General features: G+C 46.4%; 1 protein-coding gene across 2 annotated transcripts in view; it reads right to left on the reverse strand.

Moving 5' to 3' along the window:
* ptprb (protein tyrosine phosphatase receptor type b) overlaps positions 1-18,533 on the reverse strand; it is a 169,023-nt gene that overhangs the window by 113,009 nt on the left and 37,481 nt on the right. The gene's annotated exons all lie outside the window — the stretch shown is intronic.

Genomic DNA, 18,533 nt, shown 5'->3' on the forward strand with positions numbered 1-18,533 from the left:
CATAGTGGTTAGCACAATTGCTTCACAGCTCCAGGGTCCCAGGTTCGATTCCCAGCTTGGGTCATTGTCTGTGCGGAGTCTGCACGTTCTCCCCGTGTGAGCGTGGGTTTCCTCCGGGTGCTCCGGTTTCCTCCCACAATCCCAAAATGTGCAGGTTAGGTGGATTGGCCATGCTAAATTGCCCTTAGTGTCCAAAATTGCCCTTAGTGTTGGGTAGGGGTTACTGGGTTATGGGGATAGGGTGGAGGTGTGGGCTTTGGTAGCGTACTCTTTCCAAGCGCCGGTGCAGACTCGATGGGCCGAATGGCCCCCTTCTGCACTATAACTTCTATGTGTCTGTGTGGATATGTGTCTGTGTGTATAAGAGGCTGGTTTAGCACAGGGCTAAATCGCTGGCTTTTAAAGCAGACCAAGGCAGGCCAGCAACACGGTTCAATTCCCGTACCAGCCTCCCCGAACAGGCGCCGGAATGTGGCGACTAGGGGCTTTTCACAGTAACGTCATTTGAAGCCTACTTGTGACAATAAGCGATTTTCATTTCATTTTTTTCATTTAATTTCTGTGTATTATTTTGTGTCTGTGTTTATATGTGTCTGTGTGTATGTGTTTGTGTGTGTATGTGTTTGCATGTATATGTGCCTGTGTTTGCATGTATATGTGTTTGTGTGTATATGTGTTTGCATGTATATGTGTCTGTGTGTATATTCATCTGCGTGTATATATGTCTGCGTGTATATGTGTTTGTGTGTATATTTGTCTGTGTGTATATATATGTGTTTGTGTGTTTATGTTTTTGTATGCAGCCCTATCTCCCCAGATACCTCAACTCCATTTGTTACCCATTCATTCAATTGCCCCTTCCCCCTCCCAACTCCTCTCCCTCCTCACCCCTCTCCCTCCTCACTCCTCTCCCTCCTCACTCCTCACCCCTCTCCCTCCTCACCCCTCTCCCTCCTCACCCCTCTCCCTCCTCACCCCTCTCCTTCCTCACCCCTCTCCCTCCTCACTCCTCTCTCTACTCGCCCTCTCCCTCCTCACCCCTCTCCCTCCTCACTCCTCTCCCTACTCGCCCTCTCCCTCCTCACCCCTCTCCCTCCTCACTCTCTCCCTCCTCACCCCTCCCTCCTCACCCTTTTACCTCCTCACCCCTCTCCCTCCTCACCCGTCTCCCTCCTCACCCCTCTGCCTCCACTCTTCTCTCTCTTCACTCCTCTCCCTCCCCACCCCTCTCCCTCCTCTCCATCCTCACTCCTCTCCCTCCTCACCCCTCCCTCCTCACTCCTCTCCCTCCTCACCTCTTTCCCTCCTCACCCCCTCCCTCCTCACTCCTCTCCCTTCTCACAACTCTCTCCCCCAACCCTCTCCCTCCTCACCCCTCTCCCTCCTCACCCATCTCCCTCCCCACCCCTCTCCCTCCTCACTCCTCTCCTTCCTTACCACTCTCTCACCCAACCCTCTCCCTCCTCACCCCTCTTTCTCCTCACCCCCTCCCTCCTCACTCCTCTCCCTCCTCACCCCTCTCCCTCTCCACCCCTCTCCCTCCTCACCCCTCCCTCCTCACTCCTCTCCCTCCTCACCCCTCTCCCTCCTCACCCCTCCCTCCTCACTCCTCTCCCTCCTCACCCCTCCCTCCTCACTCCTCTCCCTCCTCACCCCTCTCCCTCCCCAGCCCTCTCCCTCCTCGCCCTCTACCTCTTCAGCCCTCTACCTCCTCACCCCTCTACCTCCTCACCCCTCTCCCTCCTCACCCCTCCCTCCTCACTCCTCTCCCTCCTCACCCCTCTCCCTCCTCACCCCTCCCTCCTCACTCCTCTCCCTCCTCACCCCTCTCCCTCCCCAGCCCTCTCCCTCCTCGCCCTCTACCTCTTCAGCCCTCTACCTCCTCACCCCTCTACCTCCTCACCCCTCTCCCACCTCACCCCTCTCCCACCTCACCCCTCTCCCTCTCCCTCCTCTGCCTCCTCACCCCTCTCCCTCCTCACCCCTCTCCCTCCTCACCCCTCTCCCTCCTCACCCCTCTCCCTCCTCACCCCTCTCCCTCCTCACCCCTCTCCCTCCCAACTCCTCTCCCTCCTCACCCCTCTCCCTCCTCACCCCTCTACCTCCTCACCCCTCTACCTCCCCAGCCCTCTCCCTCTCCACCCCTCTCCCTCTCCACCCCTCTCCCTCCTCACCCCTCTCCCTCCACACTCCTCGCCCCTACCCCTCTCCCTCCTCACCCTACTCTCTCCCCCACCCCTATCCTCACCCCTCATCTTCCCCACCCACATCCCTCCTCACCCCTCTCCCTCTCCACCCCTCTCCCTCTCCACCCCTCTCCCTCCTCACTCCTCTCCCTCCTCACTCCCCACCCTCTCCCTCATGCCTCTCCCTCTCCACTCCTCTCCCTCCTCACCCCTCTACCTCCCCAGCCCTCTCCCTCCTCACCCCACTCCCTCTCCACCCCTCTCCCTCTCCACCCCTCTCCCTCTCCACCCCTCTCCCTCCTCACCCCACTCCCTCCTCACCCCTCTCCCTCTCCACCCCTCTCCCTCTCCACCCCTCTCCCTCTCCACCCCTCTCCCTCCTCACCCCTCTCCCTCCTCACCGCTCTCCCTCTCCACCCCTCTCCCTCACCCCTCTCCCTCCTCACCCCTCTCCCTCCTCACCCCTCTCCCTCCTCACCCCTCTCCCTCTCCACCCCTCTCCCTCCTCACCCCTCTCCCTCCTCACCCCTCTCCCTCCACACTCCTCGCCCCTACCCCTCTCCCTCCTCACCCTACTCTCTCCCCCACCCCTATCCTCACCCCTCATCTTCCCCACCCACATCCCTCCTCACCCCTCTCCCTCTCCACCCCTCTCCCTCTCCACCCCTCTCCCTCCTCACTCCTCTCCCTCCCCACCCTCTCCCTCACGCCTCTCCCTCTCCACTCCTCTCCCTCCTCACCCCTCTACCTCCACAGCCCTCTCCCTCCTCACCCCTCTCCCTCTCCACCCCTCTCCCTCCTCACCCCTCTCCCTCCTCACCCCTCTCCCTCTCCACCCCTCTCCCTCCTCACCCCTCTCCCTCCCCACCCCTCTACCTCCCCAGCCCTCTCCCTCCTCACCCCTCTCCCTCTCCACCCCTCTCCCTCCTCACCCCTCTCCCTCCTCACCCCTCTACCTCCCCAGCCCTCTCCCTCCTCACCCCTCTCCCTCCTCACCCCTCTCCCCCACCTCTCCCCCACCCCTCTCCGCACCTCTCTCCCCACCCCTCTCTCTCTCCCCCACCCCTCTCTCCCACCCCCTCTCTCCCACCCCCTCTCTCTCCCAGCACCTCTCTCTCTGCCCCTCTCCCCAACCCCTCTTTCCCCTACCTCCTCTCTTCCCCCCCTCTCTCCCACCCTTCTCTCTCTGTCCCTCGCTCTCCCCACTCCTCTTTCCCTTGCCTTTTCTCTCTCCCCCTCCTTTCTCCCCCACCCCTTTCTCGCCCCTCTCCCCTGTCTCTCCCCCACCCCTTTCTCGCCCCTCTCTCCCCATCCCCCCTCTCTCCCCCTTTCTCTCTGCCCTCTCTCCCCATCCCCTCTCTCTCCCCCTTTCTCTCTGCCCTCTCTCCCCATCCGCCCTCTGTCCTTTTCTCTCTCTCATTCCCTCTCTTCCCCACCTCCACTCCCTCCCACCCCCACCCTCACCCCTTCTGGCTCTCATCCTCCCTCAGTCACCAAGGCTGTGATTTTCTGAACCACATTATTTTGTTCAGTTTATCTTGCTTCCTCCCCACCCCGCTCTATTGCTCTGTTGTGTGTTTAGTGTCCCGCCAATCTCACACTGTCCTCTGTGAATCAGCTGGGCCCATTTAGTTCCTGAGTTAGTTTGATGTAGTTTGTCAGTTGACTGGGTGGGGGGGGGGGGGGGGGGCGGGGGGTCATATATTTACTGGTCATTGTCCAGCGCATTTTCTAAAACACACAATGCAAACGACGCACGGTTTGATTCTATTCTGTGATTCTATATAAATATACACATGGGACATTGACTGACTGCCAGATGGAAGGGTGGCTTTTCATGTTAACTGGGAATTTAAATCGCAGCAGCAGAGATTTCTCATTGAATAACTCTCCCAAAGGCGCGTTGATCGGGATGTTGTGTTTAGTTTGATAAAAGTAAATTGTTTAGATATTCCACACAAGTCACATGTTCAGAGACAGACGGACACAATGGAGCGGCGGGGTTAGTGCCGCTCTCAAAGAGGAAAGTGCGGATGTCAGGCACTGGGAGGGCCAGGATGTGCTGGAATAGTCAGCGCGGCTTCGCCCATATACTTACCCGGGGCTTCCTGTCATTTTCCTAACCTTGATTTGAGTCTTTATCAAGAGGAAAGGGCTTTGCACAACTTTTGTCTCGCAAGAATCTGGACTTGCACACAACCCGCGGGCTATTTACAACTCAAACCAGACGGGCCGAAGGCAAACAATAAGGTTATGTGGCGCGCTGCTCTCTCTCTGCGCCGGAATAAAAATGGGCAACTTGTCTGCTGAAGATTGTTGCAATGGGGCTCCGCTTTGAACGCCTCCTTGCAGTCGCAGCCCTCGCACCAATGCATTGATTTCAACTGACCCCCAGATTCGTGCGAATAAATCACATTTCAATGTCAGGATATTTCCTGTTAGTGAATTTCAACAGATTAATACCCGAGTACAAAACAAACCTGGGGGTGAAATGCATTAAAACTGATCTAGCAATCAGCTATTCGTCTGATCAGTGTACTTAGGAAAGTTTACTGTCTAGAGGTCCTATCATGGTTTCATATTGTAGGGGCTCGCTCATACCCCAACTGACCATCCCATAAACCCAACCAGTGATAATAGTATTCTTAAGATAGTTGCATATACAATCAGCGCTTATTGTTATATTATTATACTGCAATTTAATTGCCCCTGGATACATCTTAACGCGCCATAAAATATTGTTCGGTTCTACACAGCACAAAACCAATGAGGAACTCCACAAGTACATAACAAGCACAGGTGGGGCAGCACGGTAGCACAGTGGTTAGCACAGTTGCTTCACAGCTCCAGAGTCCTAGGTTCGATTCCCGGCTTGGGTCACTGTCTGTGTGGAGTCTGCACGTTCTCAGTCTGTGTGGGTTTCCTCCGGGTGCTCTGGGTCAGTCCAAAGATGTGCAGGTTAGGTGGATTGGCCATGATAAATTGCCCTTAGTGTCCAAAAAATAAGTTAGGTGACGTTACGGGCGTGGGCTAAAGTGGAGTATTATTCCCAAGGGCCGGTGGGCAGACTCGATGGGCCGAAGGGCCTTCTTTTGCTCTGTAAATTCTATGATTCTATAACTCACTCAGTAAATATTGATATCTTACAAAGCAGGAAAAGGCCATTCTGGGCCTCAAGGGTGCCTGCTTTTTGAATGAGCTATCCAAATCATCCCACTGCCTAATAACTCTTTCACCAGTCATAACTATAGATATGTCAGGAATTTCTATAGATATTCAGGAATAAAAGAATGACTAGGGTAAGAGTAGAGCCAGTCAAGGACAGTAGTGGGAAGTTGTGCGTGGAGTCCAAGGAGATAGGAGAGGTGCTAAATGAATATTTTTCGTCAGTATTCACACAGGAAAAAGACAATGTTGTCGAGGAGAATACTGAGATTCAGGCTACTAGACTAGAAGGGCTTGAGGTTCATAAGGAGGAGGTGTTAGCAATTCTGGAAAGTGTGAAAATAGATAAGTCCCCTGGGCCGGATGGGAGTTATCCTAGGATTCTCTGGGAAGCTAGGGAGGAGATTGCTGAGCCTTTGGCTTTGATCTTTAAGTCATCTTTGTCTACAGGAATAGTGCCAGAAGACGGAGGATAGCAAATGTTGTCCCCTTGTTCAAGAAGGGGAGTAGAGACAACCCCGGTAACTATAGAACAGTGAGCCTTACTTCTGTTGTGGGCAAAATCTTGGAAAGGTTTATAAGAGGATGTATAATCATCTGGAAAGGAATAATTTGATTAGAGATAGTCAACACGGTTTTGTGAAGGGTAGGTCGTGCCTCACAAACCTTTTTGAATTCTTTGAGAAGGTGACCAAACAGGTGGATGAGGGTAAAGCAGTTGATGTGGTGTATATGGATTTCAGAAAAGCATTTGATAAGGTTCCCCACGGTAGGCTACTGCAGAAAATACGGAGGCATGGGATTCAGGGTGATTTAGCAGTTTGGATCAGAAATTGGCTAGCTGGAAGAAGACAAAGGGTGGTGGTTGATGGAAAATGTTCAGACTGGAGTCCAGTTACTAGTGGTGTACCACAAGGATCTGTTTTGGGGCCACTGCTGTTTGTCATTTTGATAAATGACCTGGAGGAGGGCATAGAAGGATGGGTGAGTAAATTTGCAGATGACACTAAAGTTGGTGGAGTTGTGGTCAGTGCGGAAGGATGTTACAAGTTACTGAGGGACATAGATAAGCTGCAGCGCTGGGTTTAGAGGTGGCAAATGGAGTTTAATACAGAAAAGTGTGAGGTGATTCATTTTGGAAGGAATAACAGGAAGACAGAGTACTGGGCTAATGGTAAGATTCTTGGTAGTGTGGATGAGCAGAGAGATCTCGGTGTCCATGTACATAGATCCCTGAAAGTTGCCACCCAGGTTGAGAGGGTTGTTAAGAAGGTGTACGGTGTGTTAGCTTTTATTGGTAGAGGGATTGAGTTTCAGAGCCATTAGGTCATGTTGCAGCTGTACAAAACTCTGGTGCTGCCGCATTTGGAGTATTGCGTGCAATTCTGGTCGCCGCATTATAGGAAGCATGTGGAAGCATTGGAAAGGGTGCAGAGGAGATGTACCAGAATGTTGCCTGGTATGGAGGGAAGATCTTATGAAGGAAGGCTGAGGGACTTGAGGCTGTTTTCGTTAGAGAGAAGAAGGTTAAGAGGTGACTTACTTGAGGCATACAAGATGATCAGAGGATTAGATAGGGTGGACAGTGAGAGCCTTTTTCCTCGGATGGTGATGTCTGGCACGAGGGGACATAACTTTAAATTGAGAGGAGATAGATATAGGACAGATGTCAGAGGTAGGTTCTTTACTCAGAGAGTAGTAAGGGCGTGGAATGCCCTGCCTGCAACAGTAGTGGACTCGCCAACACTAAGGGCATTCAAATGGTCATTGGATAGACATATGGACGATAAGGGAATAGTGTAGATGGGCTTTAGAGTGGTTTCACAGGTCGGCGCAACATCGAGGGCCGAAGGGCCTGTACTGCGCTGTAATGTTCTATGTTCTATGTTCTAGAGCTCTGCAAATGTTCCAACTCACAACTGGCAAAGTTTCTCACCCCTTAAAGTAATTGTTGTTGTCATCTTGTGTGATTCTATAGCATTCACCAGACAATAGATACATCAATAATTTATCGGCCCCACTTCATGTTAATAGTCTGATTGTGGCACTAGCCTGTCCATCCTCTTGACATTCTTTTTCGGCACTGTTCTGCCATAGGAACAGAGGAATTGGAGCAGAAATAGGCAATTTAGCCCTTCGGGCCTGCTTCGCCATTCAATCAGATCATGGCTGATCTCTTCCTGATGTCAAATCCACCTCCCCATAACCCTTTAACCCATTTTAAAATCAGAAATATATCTATTTCCTTCTTGAAACCATTTAATAACTCTGATTCCACCGCACCATGGGGCAGTGAGTTCCACAAATTCACCACCCTCTGCGAGAAGTAGTTCCCCCTCATCTCAGCTCTCACTTCACTTCACGTTCTACTGATCAGCGTTACACTCTGTAACTGGCGCCATGTTGTAAGATAAGCCTATAGGATGGCCAAATCACCTTTACCATATCAGATTGCAGCAGGAGAACACATTAAGGAGCCTGCTATAAATCATTCCAGAGTCTTGTCCATTATCAGTGAGACACATTCTGGTTTAGATTGTGATCAATTTTGATGTCACCCATAAAAGTGAATGATTTCATCTGTTGTTTGTGGAACATTAGTATTTACAAAGGTTGTAACCTATTTCAGTCTCTGTCACCCTAAGTCTCATCCTTTACATTTTTGGAAACCTTTATTTTTGGTTCATGAAACACTTTATGAGGAATTATAGATGACAAAGTACTTAGGGATGACATTTTCATTAAAAAAAAATAATTTATGGGATGTGGGCATCCCTGGCTGTGCCTGCATTTATTGTCCATCCGTGTTGCCCTTCAGAAGGTTGCCTTCTTGAACCGCTGCACTCCCCAAGGTGTAGGCACACCCACAGTGCTGATAGGGAGGGAGTTCCAGGCTTTTGACTCAGAGACAGTGAAAGAACGGCAATAGACTTCCAAGTCAGGATGGTGAGTGACTTGGAGAGAAACCTCCAGGTGGTGGTGTTCCCAGGTATCTGCTGCTCTTGTGCTTCTAGATGGTAGTGGTTGTGGGTTTGGAACGTGCTGCCTAAGGAACCCCAGGATGTTGATAGTGGGGGATTTGGCGATGGTTATTCCACTGAATGCCATTAGAGATCATTTAGTTTTAGTATTGGACATGTTTTAAAAAAGACAAACCTGCTTTCAAAATGCTAATTGGAATGTGGCAATATTAAATGATCAGAAACCCTTCACTGTAAACAAGATTGATAGGCTGATATAGTGTAATAACTGTATCTGATTAACACGGAGTTATTTAGCATTATATTTTTGACAATAAACTAAAAGAATTAATCAGATTAATGAATGTATATCAAATTATAAAATTAATTTATATTCCCACACTATTAAAGCTAAGGCCAGGAGTAATAATCCAGTGATGATGAATTCAAGTCTCATTGTAGCGGTTTTAAAATATGAGAGCAATTTCAATCATCTGGGGACAAAGAAAAGCTGGTGTGAAAATGATGTTGAAGCAGTCGAATCATTAGAAAATTCCAACTAGTTCGCCAATGCCCTTCATGGAAGGAAACCTGCCACCCCTACAAGTCCCACACCCACACAGTTAACTCTTAACTGCCCTCTGAAGTGACCTAAAAAATTATCCTGTGATTTCAGTATGAGTCTCACTATAGTACTTCTCAGGGGAACTAGGGATGGGCAATAAATGCCAGCCTTGCCAATAACACCCACATTTTGAGAATGTAAGAAATACATTTACCTCCTGAATTACAACTCTATATTCCATGTAAAAACTTTATCTGTGGATTATAACCCGGGTTTATAAAACAAAAAAACGAGTTCTTTTACAAAATTGTTTGCGAGTGGAAGAGTTACAGTGGTGTAATAATGTTTGATGTGCCTCTAACGTTACTGTTTTACAATGGTTCAGGATTTCTTTATTTTCTGCTGCTTTAAACACCCCATGAGGTGGAGTAACTGCAACAAAAAAGGTGCCATGAATTTTAATGACCAAAACCTTCTTGCTTTCCTAGAATCATTGAATTTACAGTACAAGAAGGAAGCCAGTCTGCCCTTCACACTATGCCAGCGCTCTGAGACACCTATCCATTCAACCTAAGTATAAACTTCTGAAAAGTCAGATTTCAAAATTGTCCACTTGTAATAGAACCATGAGTATATGAGAACATAAGAACTAGGAGCAGGAGTAGGCCATCTGGCCCTTCGAGCCTGCTCCGCCATTCAATGAGATCATGGCTGATCTTTTGTGAACTCAGCTCCACTTTCATGGCATGGTTGTCTATGGTTTTATTTTACAAATGATTTCTGCACCGATTATTTCATACATGTTTTAACTTGGCTCAGCTGATTGCATTCTTGTCATTAAAACAGAAAGTAATGGACCAGTCCAAAGGTGCGAGCACTTTAATGGACTGCTGGTTGACTGCTGCCTTTTGGAGGTAATAATCTTCAGAAGAGACATTAAGGGAGACAAGTCCCATTTGCCTGATTAGATGGATACAATAGATTTCATGGCATTACTGTACAAGAAGAAGAACATTGAGTTCTTCCAGTATCTTGGCCAACATTCCTCCCTCAAACAATGCCAAAAAAACAGATTAACATATCATCAGTTACATTTACTGTTTCTGGAACCTTGTTGCCTATAAACTGGCTGCTGCATTTGCCGACCACAACTACACAACTACAAAAGTAATTCATTTGTTTTGGATTCTTTGAGGAATAAGTTCTTTCCTTATCAGCTTATCCTTTTTGAATGAAGACAACATCCTGGTTGGTTTGGAAGGAGTAACTAGTACGTTGATTTTGACATCTTTCAGCATTATGTTTGGCATTTTTGTGTCACTCTTAGGATTACAAATCCCACTTTACAAGGTTTCTTTAATCCTGCATGGAAATGTTCAGAATGTAAAGTATGTTTGCCAGTGTTTGATTGCCTGTCACTGTTTCCTTCCAATGAATCTTTTTTTAAAAATGTGTATATTGCTTTAATTTACTTGTCGATTGGCCTGCCACTTAAGTGCTTTCATTTTGGAATGCTTCATGATATTGCTTATCACGGGTCAGATAAATATTTGCACCAAGTTGTTGCCATCTTTTCTTTATACTATTAGCAATAACTGATTTGTTAACTGCCTTGTGTGCTGCAGAAAGAATTTTAAGTGCATCTGACTAACATCAGCAGTGATCTGAATTGAAGATTCTGTAGATATGTATAAATGGGGCTAAAGCATTTGTTATTAGTTGTTGAGTTCAATATTCTTATTATAGAAAGGCATTTGACTCATATTAAGTCTGTAAAAATTATCTGTGTGATTTGTGTTTGTCTCTTTTTCATTTTGCATGTATTTAATATATAGAATTATAAGCTACAGGACAGCATATATAGAGTTACATAAATGTAGCACATCAGATCCGCTAAAATATCCAATAAAAACGCAGTTTTGTGATTTGATACACTAAAAGGGAATAATAATGTAGAAGTGATTGTGATTTTCTCTCTGTATGATTTCATTGACTGTAGAATAATTGTTAATGAGCTTAGAAATTAAGGCGGAAATGTTAAAAGAGAATTTATTTCCAGAGTTGCTCCATCTTGTTATTTGCCTCCAAAATCTTGAAAGCACTGTTAAGTTGTACCAAGAAGATAGAAAGTTCTTGGGAAAACCAATTCAAGAACTATTAAGCGGCAATTTTACATCATAAAGTGTTACATCACAATTGTAGTACTCATGACTAGAGTTAGTCCAGCTGATGTTACTGTTGCTGATGAAAAATACCCACAACAGATTATACTCTCGGCTGCATAGTGAAACTCTAGTATACTTTTCAGACTTTGATGGTCATTACCACAAACATTAGTGGCACCAGTGCATTATGGCTGCTGTAGGAGCTGAAGGTGGAAGAACAGCACAAGCGGGAGGGGCAGAACCAGGAGGGGAATGCCAAGGCGAAGGGTACGGTACAGCTTAAACAAGAGAACACCTCCTCTCCCAGCCTCTCAAGCCAGATCGTTCACCAGCAGCAAATCAGTGGCCTGTCTAACAGAGCAGCACTGTATGAGGAGTAGGTCATGATACTTGCTATCTCATATCTAAAGGCCTGAAGATGCATTCTACAATAAATATTGCTTTGTTTATGGCAGTAAATGGACCAAATTGAACTACTGTGCGACTGGAGGACTCTAAGAGCAAAGGGAACATTATTAGGGTTAACCAATATGTGGGGCAATGATGAATAATATCAGTAACTAAAGTTTGTTTTACACACGTTAACGGACATTGAATTTGCCATAAGTTTTCCTTCAGAAGTAGCAAAGGAATTATGAAAGTTTTCAAATTGTTAGATTCTCAAGAACATAGGCATTGTGGACTGTACCATGTTACTATTTGTATGTTCACTATTATCCCAATGTCCTACATATAAAGAAAACATCGCTCCTTGAATGTGCAAACAGATTATTCAGCTAAGAGAACAATTCTACATGTGAGTAGTAATTTTATTTTGGCGGAAGGGCACCCTGGATCTTACATACTTGTGCGGTTAAACATTCCTGGACTGTCCATGGGAGACAATAGATTGGTTCCTGAGCAGTGTGAGCTGAACACTGAAGCCATGGTTGTTAACACTTATATTAAGAACAACTCTGGTCAAGGCTATCTTACAGAAAATAATTAGTATACTGAGGCAACAATTATTCTCCATTGTCTGTGAAGGGCGATCTTTGCAGTAAGCTCCTTTAAAGGTGAACAAAAGCTTTGCTGTTTGTTTCATGTTCCATTAACTGTGATCAAATTAGGCTTCCTCACACACGTGAATGAAAAGCAATTGTGTGAAAAAACTAAATATATGTTTTGTGAAGGAGGCTCTATCAATTCACTGCAATAAAAAGACAGTGAAGAGGGAGCAAATTCAAATCACAGCTTTTTGCCTAATTCTGGATAATATAACCCACTGTGTAATATACATGCAGCGCCTATTTCTGTAAATCCTTACTTTGTTAATGAAGTAACTAAATTTCACTGAACTATCAGTGAAGGAGACAATTGTATGGATAAACCCTTAAACCATTTGTTTTGTGAACAAGTCAGTATTATTGCTTATCTGGTTCCATTTGCTGTGGTTTGAACTTGTATGTAAATACAATTGCTAATGCCCACATCTATCACGGTGGTAAGGAATCATATTCCAGTGGTTGCAAGGGATACAAGTAGAAGACTACTTCTATCAGTGACAAAATCTTGTCGAGTGGCATCAACGCAGCCACCACTGCCACTGTGATCTTGATGCCATCTGAAGCGCTGACACCTGTCACTAGCTTATGTCATTACATGATTCAAGTACCAGTTGCCAATACTATGAAAGATCACCCTGCTGTGAGCCACAAAATAAATCCGCTGATGAGCTGGTACAAGCACGTTCCTCCGCTCTTCAGAACACAGTTAGTTTTGGGCAGCTGAGTGACTTGTGAATGTCTGAGCAAATATGTGCTAAATCTGGCCTGAATTCTTAATTGATGATAAGACCCCAACGCAGTCACAGAATCATTGACAGCTGTCCTGGGAGATGATCACAGTGCAACTGCTGTCTGCACCGCAGAGTTCACAGGTGTAGAAATGTGTTCAGTGGAAATATACCGTCTGCGCAACCACATTTAAGTGATTATCGGAAATAGACTACTATGTTTCTTTACATACAATAGTGATTACATTTCAATCTTGGTTGTAATTCACTTTGGGGCATGGGGAGGTCCTGAAAGGTGCTAAGGAAATGCAAGCTAGCTTATTCTTGTTTTCAAGCTGGAGGAGGCAGAGACATGTTCAGTTATCTGATCAGATCTCTTTACATACTTTGGTTCAGCACGTCCTCAGATCTGTTCCCATAACTTTGTTGGAAGTGCGATGTAAATCCCATTTAGGTGTACAAACGTGGTTTCCAGTAAACCTGTGGCAAAGCTATGATGATGGAAGGGGAACAGCCCCTGGGAAACTCCAGGCCTTTGTAAACAGGCCCAGTTGAATCCTGCATTCCCTGCTGTTTTTGGTAAGTTACCAAAAACGTTTGGAGGAATCTATGTGTTCCTCTTTACTCCCTATTATTGCTTCCTTTTCTCCATCCATGTTTACTAATTCACCAGCCTCCACTAATTCATTAACTACTGCTGGCATTGTATGTGCATTGTGTGGTTGTTCGGTGCTGGTGAGAGTGGTGCCAAAGGTGCTGAAGTAAATGATGTTCTTCAGTGGCTTGTAATCCTAGCCTCCAATGGTCTCTGAAGAGAGTGCATGGAATTTCAATCAATGCATTAAGATTTGGCTCTGATGAAAGGAAATTAACCTGAAATGTTAGCCCTGTTTCTCTCCCCAGGGGTGTTGCCATTCATGCTGAATATGTCCAGTATTTTTGCTTTTTATTTCAGATTTCCAGCATCTGCAGTATTTTCTTTTAATTTTAAAGTTCCCAATTCTTTTTGTTTCCAATTAAGAAGCAATTTAGCGTGGCCAATCCACCTACCCTGCACATCTTTGGGTTGTGGGAATGAGACCCACGCAGACACAGGGAGAATGTGCAAACTCCACACAGACAGTGACCAGGGGCCTGGGTCGAACCCAGGTGCTCGGCACTGTGAGAAAGCAGTGCTAACCACTGCACCACCGTGCTGCCTGTCTTTGCATGAAAAATGGGATACTACTAGGAGAGCTGCAGATGCCTTAGGCACTGCTGTGGCCATTGTCCATGCTTACTTTTCTGAGTAACTGAACTGAAGTACAGCTAATCAGTAAATATGTCTCCCTGAACATGAAAATGGTTCCACGGATCATTGTCACCCCTCAACACACAATGTTAACTTGGAGAGTTTTAATAATGCGCTACTGATGCATGGTCAGGGGAATTTCCTCGGAGTTACCAACACCTATGGCAATCATAGCTCTCTGATTCTAAACAAGTCCGTCCTACAAACACAATACAGTAATGTCATATAGTGAATAACTCTATATTTAGACAGATTGGTGGAAAGTTTAGGTACAAACCTGAAGGCAATGCACAGCATGATGTGAGCTTCAGGAAAAGAACATCACTGTAAGAACCTACTGAACTAGAGTTACCATGCAGCCTACAATTCTGTAATTACTGTGCAGTGCAATGTTAACGATTTCCTCAAGCTGACTTGTACTTATATACTTTGATGTCTTCAACTATCATTGCGATGGTAACACAATGACACACTCATTTATGAGATCCTTTTGAGTCATATACTTACTTGTTCACTTCCTTCCATGTCCAGAATGTGACCACTGTGCTCACATTGTCTATGACTTGCTCGCATAGAATCCATAGAATCCCTACAGTGCAGAAGGAGGTTATTTGACCCATCAAGTCGGCACTGACTCTCTGAAAGAGTATTCCACCCAAGCTCACTTCCCCATCCTAACCCCTTAACCTAACCTGCACATCTTTTTTGAACACTAGGGGGCAATTTAGCACAGCCAATCCACCTAACGTGCATGTAAAGCACTGTTGCTTCACAGCTCCAGGGTCCCAGGTTCGATTCCCGGCTTGGGTCACTGTCTGTCTGGAGTTTTCACTTTCTCCCCGTGTGTGCGTGGGTTTCCTCCGGGTGCTCTGATTGCCTCCCACAGTCCAAAGATGTGCAGGTCAGGTGGATTGGCCATGATAAATTGCCCTTGGTGTCCAAAAAGATTGCGCGGGATTACTGGGTTATGGGAATAAGGTGGCGGCGTGGGCTTAAGTGGGGTGCTCTTTCCAAGGGCCAGTGCAGACTCGATGGGCCGAATGGCCCCCTTCTGCACTGTAAGTTCTATTGGGCAGACGCAGCATGGGTTCATAAAGGGTAGGTCGTGTCGAACTAATTTGGTAGAATTTTTTGAGGACGTTACCAGTGCAGTAGATAACGGGGAGCCAATGGATGTGGTATATCTGGATTTCCAGAAAGCTTTTGACAAGGTGCCTCACAAAAGGTTGCTGCATAAACTAAAGATGCATGGCATTGAGGGTAAAGTGGTAGCATGGGTAGAGGATTGGTTAACTAACAGAAAGCAGTGAGTGGGGATAAATGGGTGTTTCTCTGGTTGGCAACCTGTAACTAGTGGGGTCCCTCAAGGATCAGTGTTGGGCCCGCAGTTGTTCACAATTTACACAGATGATTTGGAGTTGGGGACCAAGTGCAATGTGGCAAAGTTTGCAGACGACACTAAGATGAGTGGTAAAGCAAAAAGTGCAGAGGATACCGGAAGTCTGCAGAAGGATTTGGATAGGTTAGGTGAATGGGCTAGGGTCTGGCAGATGGAATTCAATGTTGCCAAGTGTGATGCTATCCATTTTGGGAGGAATAACAGCAGAATGGATTATTATTTAAACGGTGAGATGTTAAAACATGCTGCTGTGCAGAGGGACCTGGGTGTGCTGGTGCATGAGTCGCAAAAAGTTGGTGTGCAGGTGCAACAGGTGATTAAGAAGGCTAATCGAGTTTTGTCTTTCATTGCTAGAGGGATGGAGTTCAAGACTAGGGAGGTTATGCTGCAATTGTGTAAGGTGTTGGTGAGGCCACATCTGGATATTGTGTTCAGTTTTGGTCTCCTTACTTGAGAAAGGACATATTGGCACTGAGGGAGTGCAGAGGAGATTCACTAGGTTGATCCCAGAGCTGAAGGGGTTGGATTACGAGGAGCGGTTGAGTAGACTGGGACTGTATTCATTGGAGTTTAGAAGGATGCGGGGGGGATCTTATTGAAACATATAGAATTATGAAGGGAATAGATAGGATAGATGCGGGCAGGTTGTTTCCACTGGTCAGGGAAAGCAGAACTAGGGGGCATAGCCTCAAAATAAGGGGAAGTAGATTTAGGACCGAGTTTAGGAGGAACTTCTTCACCCAAAGGGTTGTGAATCTCTGGAATTCCTTGCCTAGTGAAGCAGTTGAGGCTCCTTCTTTAAACGTTTTTAAGAAAAAGATAGATACCTTTCTAAAGAATAAAGGGATTCGGGGATATGGTGTACGGGCCGGAAAGTGGAGCTGAGTCCATAAAGATCAGCCATGATCTCATTGAATGGCGGAGCAGGCTCGAGGGGCCAGATGGTCTACTCCTGCTCCTTGTTCTTATGTTCTTATGTGAAATGCTCATTATTGCAAATAGTCACCATAAGAAAAAAAATGATTGTATTCAAATGGCCATCTTACACAAAACGCCCTTACATCCATATTTGCAGCTCACTGCTTACCTGCAAAAAGCAAGTTAATTACGGACAGCGGATCATTCACTGTGATTAAAACAAATTATAATCATTTTCTTTTACCAACTTTGGCACAGAAGGAGCTGATTGAAAAGCCTTTTATGACCATATCTAATGTGCTTCGCATACATCAAGCATACATGCATGAACTTATTTTCTTCGTTTGGAAACAACTGAGTTAAGTGCAGAATTAGGTAATGAAATCTGAAAGTACCCTTTACTTTCACTCTAATGTCCGAAAGCATTCCGACTTGCCCAATGTTAGATTTACACTCTAATTTAGTGTTGAATTGTGATATTTGTGTGCTTGCACACCAAGGACTCGATTGATTGATCCTATTTTTATTGATTTCACACAGGCTTATTTGTACTGCCGGCAGTCACTTAACTATAATGCAAATGTTTTCTCAGCATTGCGCTTGTATTTCAATTGTGCCGCTGTCCGATTAAAAGACTCACTCACAGAAACAGACATTTGATAAATGTAAAATAAACAAATACCGTTCTGGTAATATTACCATTAAACCATCAAAGAAATTTTGCACACATTCATTCTATTCCTTCCTTCTGCAAAAGCAATATTTTTTGTGGGCTTTATTGTAACTAAATTGTTTTGGAGATGTTGGGTTTGTGGCGAGGGTGGGCCTGGTTTCAATTCAGCCACCAATCCTGTCGCAGCTGCACTTATCCCAAAGCTTTGAATTGCTTTGCTTGTGACATTTCTGTACCTGCACACCTTAATTGTTTTATACTTTACTAATAGAGTCTCATTTTATTAAAGATGCACGGTATAAATATAAAAAAGACTTACGGTCCTGATATAAAACGCAGCTTTTAATCTCCATTTCTTGTGTGATTTAAATTCAATCTCCTGGCTTCCGGGTGCGGCTATGCAGAGCTAGGTCGCATATTCGGACGCTCCCGCTTGGAACGGAATTTTGGGCTCTTTTACAGGGCCCCCACGGCATTTGTTTGACATTTCCCGGTGTGGCAAGAAGACTGCAGCATTCCCCTGACAGTGTCCCCCAGGAATGTTATGTCTTTTGGCTACCAGACCTGGCAGAAACAGTAAAAGATTTGGCTTGAGCTGCAGGTTTAGTCAAAAGCCTCTTCCAGCATGCAGAATTGAAATACAAGCGCAATGCTGAGAAAACATTTGCATTATAGTTAAGGGCAAGCTTAAAGCTGCAATCTGACTTGACTCTATCAAAGGTGAATACAAGCAGCAGAGAGAACAACTGTGAAAAGATCTACCAAGGCCATTGAAGAAGCAGGGATGAGGCTTCCGGTGGCGGCCATGGAGGAGTAGGTCGCACATTCGGCAGCTCCCGTCTGGAACTGACTCTCAGACCTTTTTCAGGAGTTTCCATAGACTTTTTAAACGGACCAGAAGTGTAACAGCCAAAGGAGCAGCACTGGAGCAACGGGAGAAGCGAGGGAAAGAAAACAAAATGGCGGCGGCCAGGGACAAAGAGGAGCTGCAGGAGTTCATCAAGCGCTGCTTCGAGGAGCAGCGCGAGGAGATGCGCAAGAAGATGTTGGCGCCTATGCTTTCGGCAATTGAAGGACTCGGGATCACCCAGAAGGTCCGCGAAGCTAAGATCCAAGAGGTACAGAAAAGAGTCAGTCAGAACGAGGACGAGCTCGTGGGCCTGGCGGTGAGAGTGGAGCAGAACGAGGCGCTACACAAGAGGTGGGCGGGAAGACTCGAAGACCTGGAGAACAGGTCGAGGAGAAAGAATCTGCGAATCCTGGGTCTCCCTGAGGGAGTGGAGGGGGCTGATGCCGGGGCATACGCGAGCATGATGCTCGAGGCGATGATGGGCACGAAGGCCCCTTCGAGGCTGCTGGAGTTGGACGGGGCACATCGGGTGCTGGCGAAGAAGCCCCAGGCAAATGAGCCGCCAAGGGCGATGGTGATGAGGTTCC

Source organism: Scyliorhinus torazame, chromosome 19 (genome assembly GCF_047496885.1).
Source record: "Scyliorhinus torazame isolate Kashiwa2021f chromosome 19, sScyTor2.1, whole genome shotgun sequence".
Taxonomy (NCBI): Eukaryota; Metazoa; Chordata; class Chondrichthyes; order Carcharhiniformes; family Scyliorhinidae; genus Scyliorhinus; species Scyliorhinus torazame.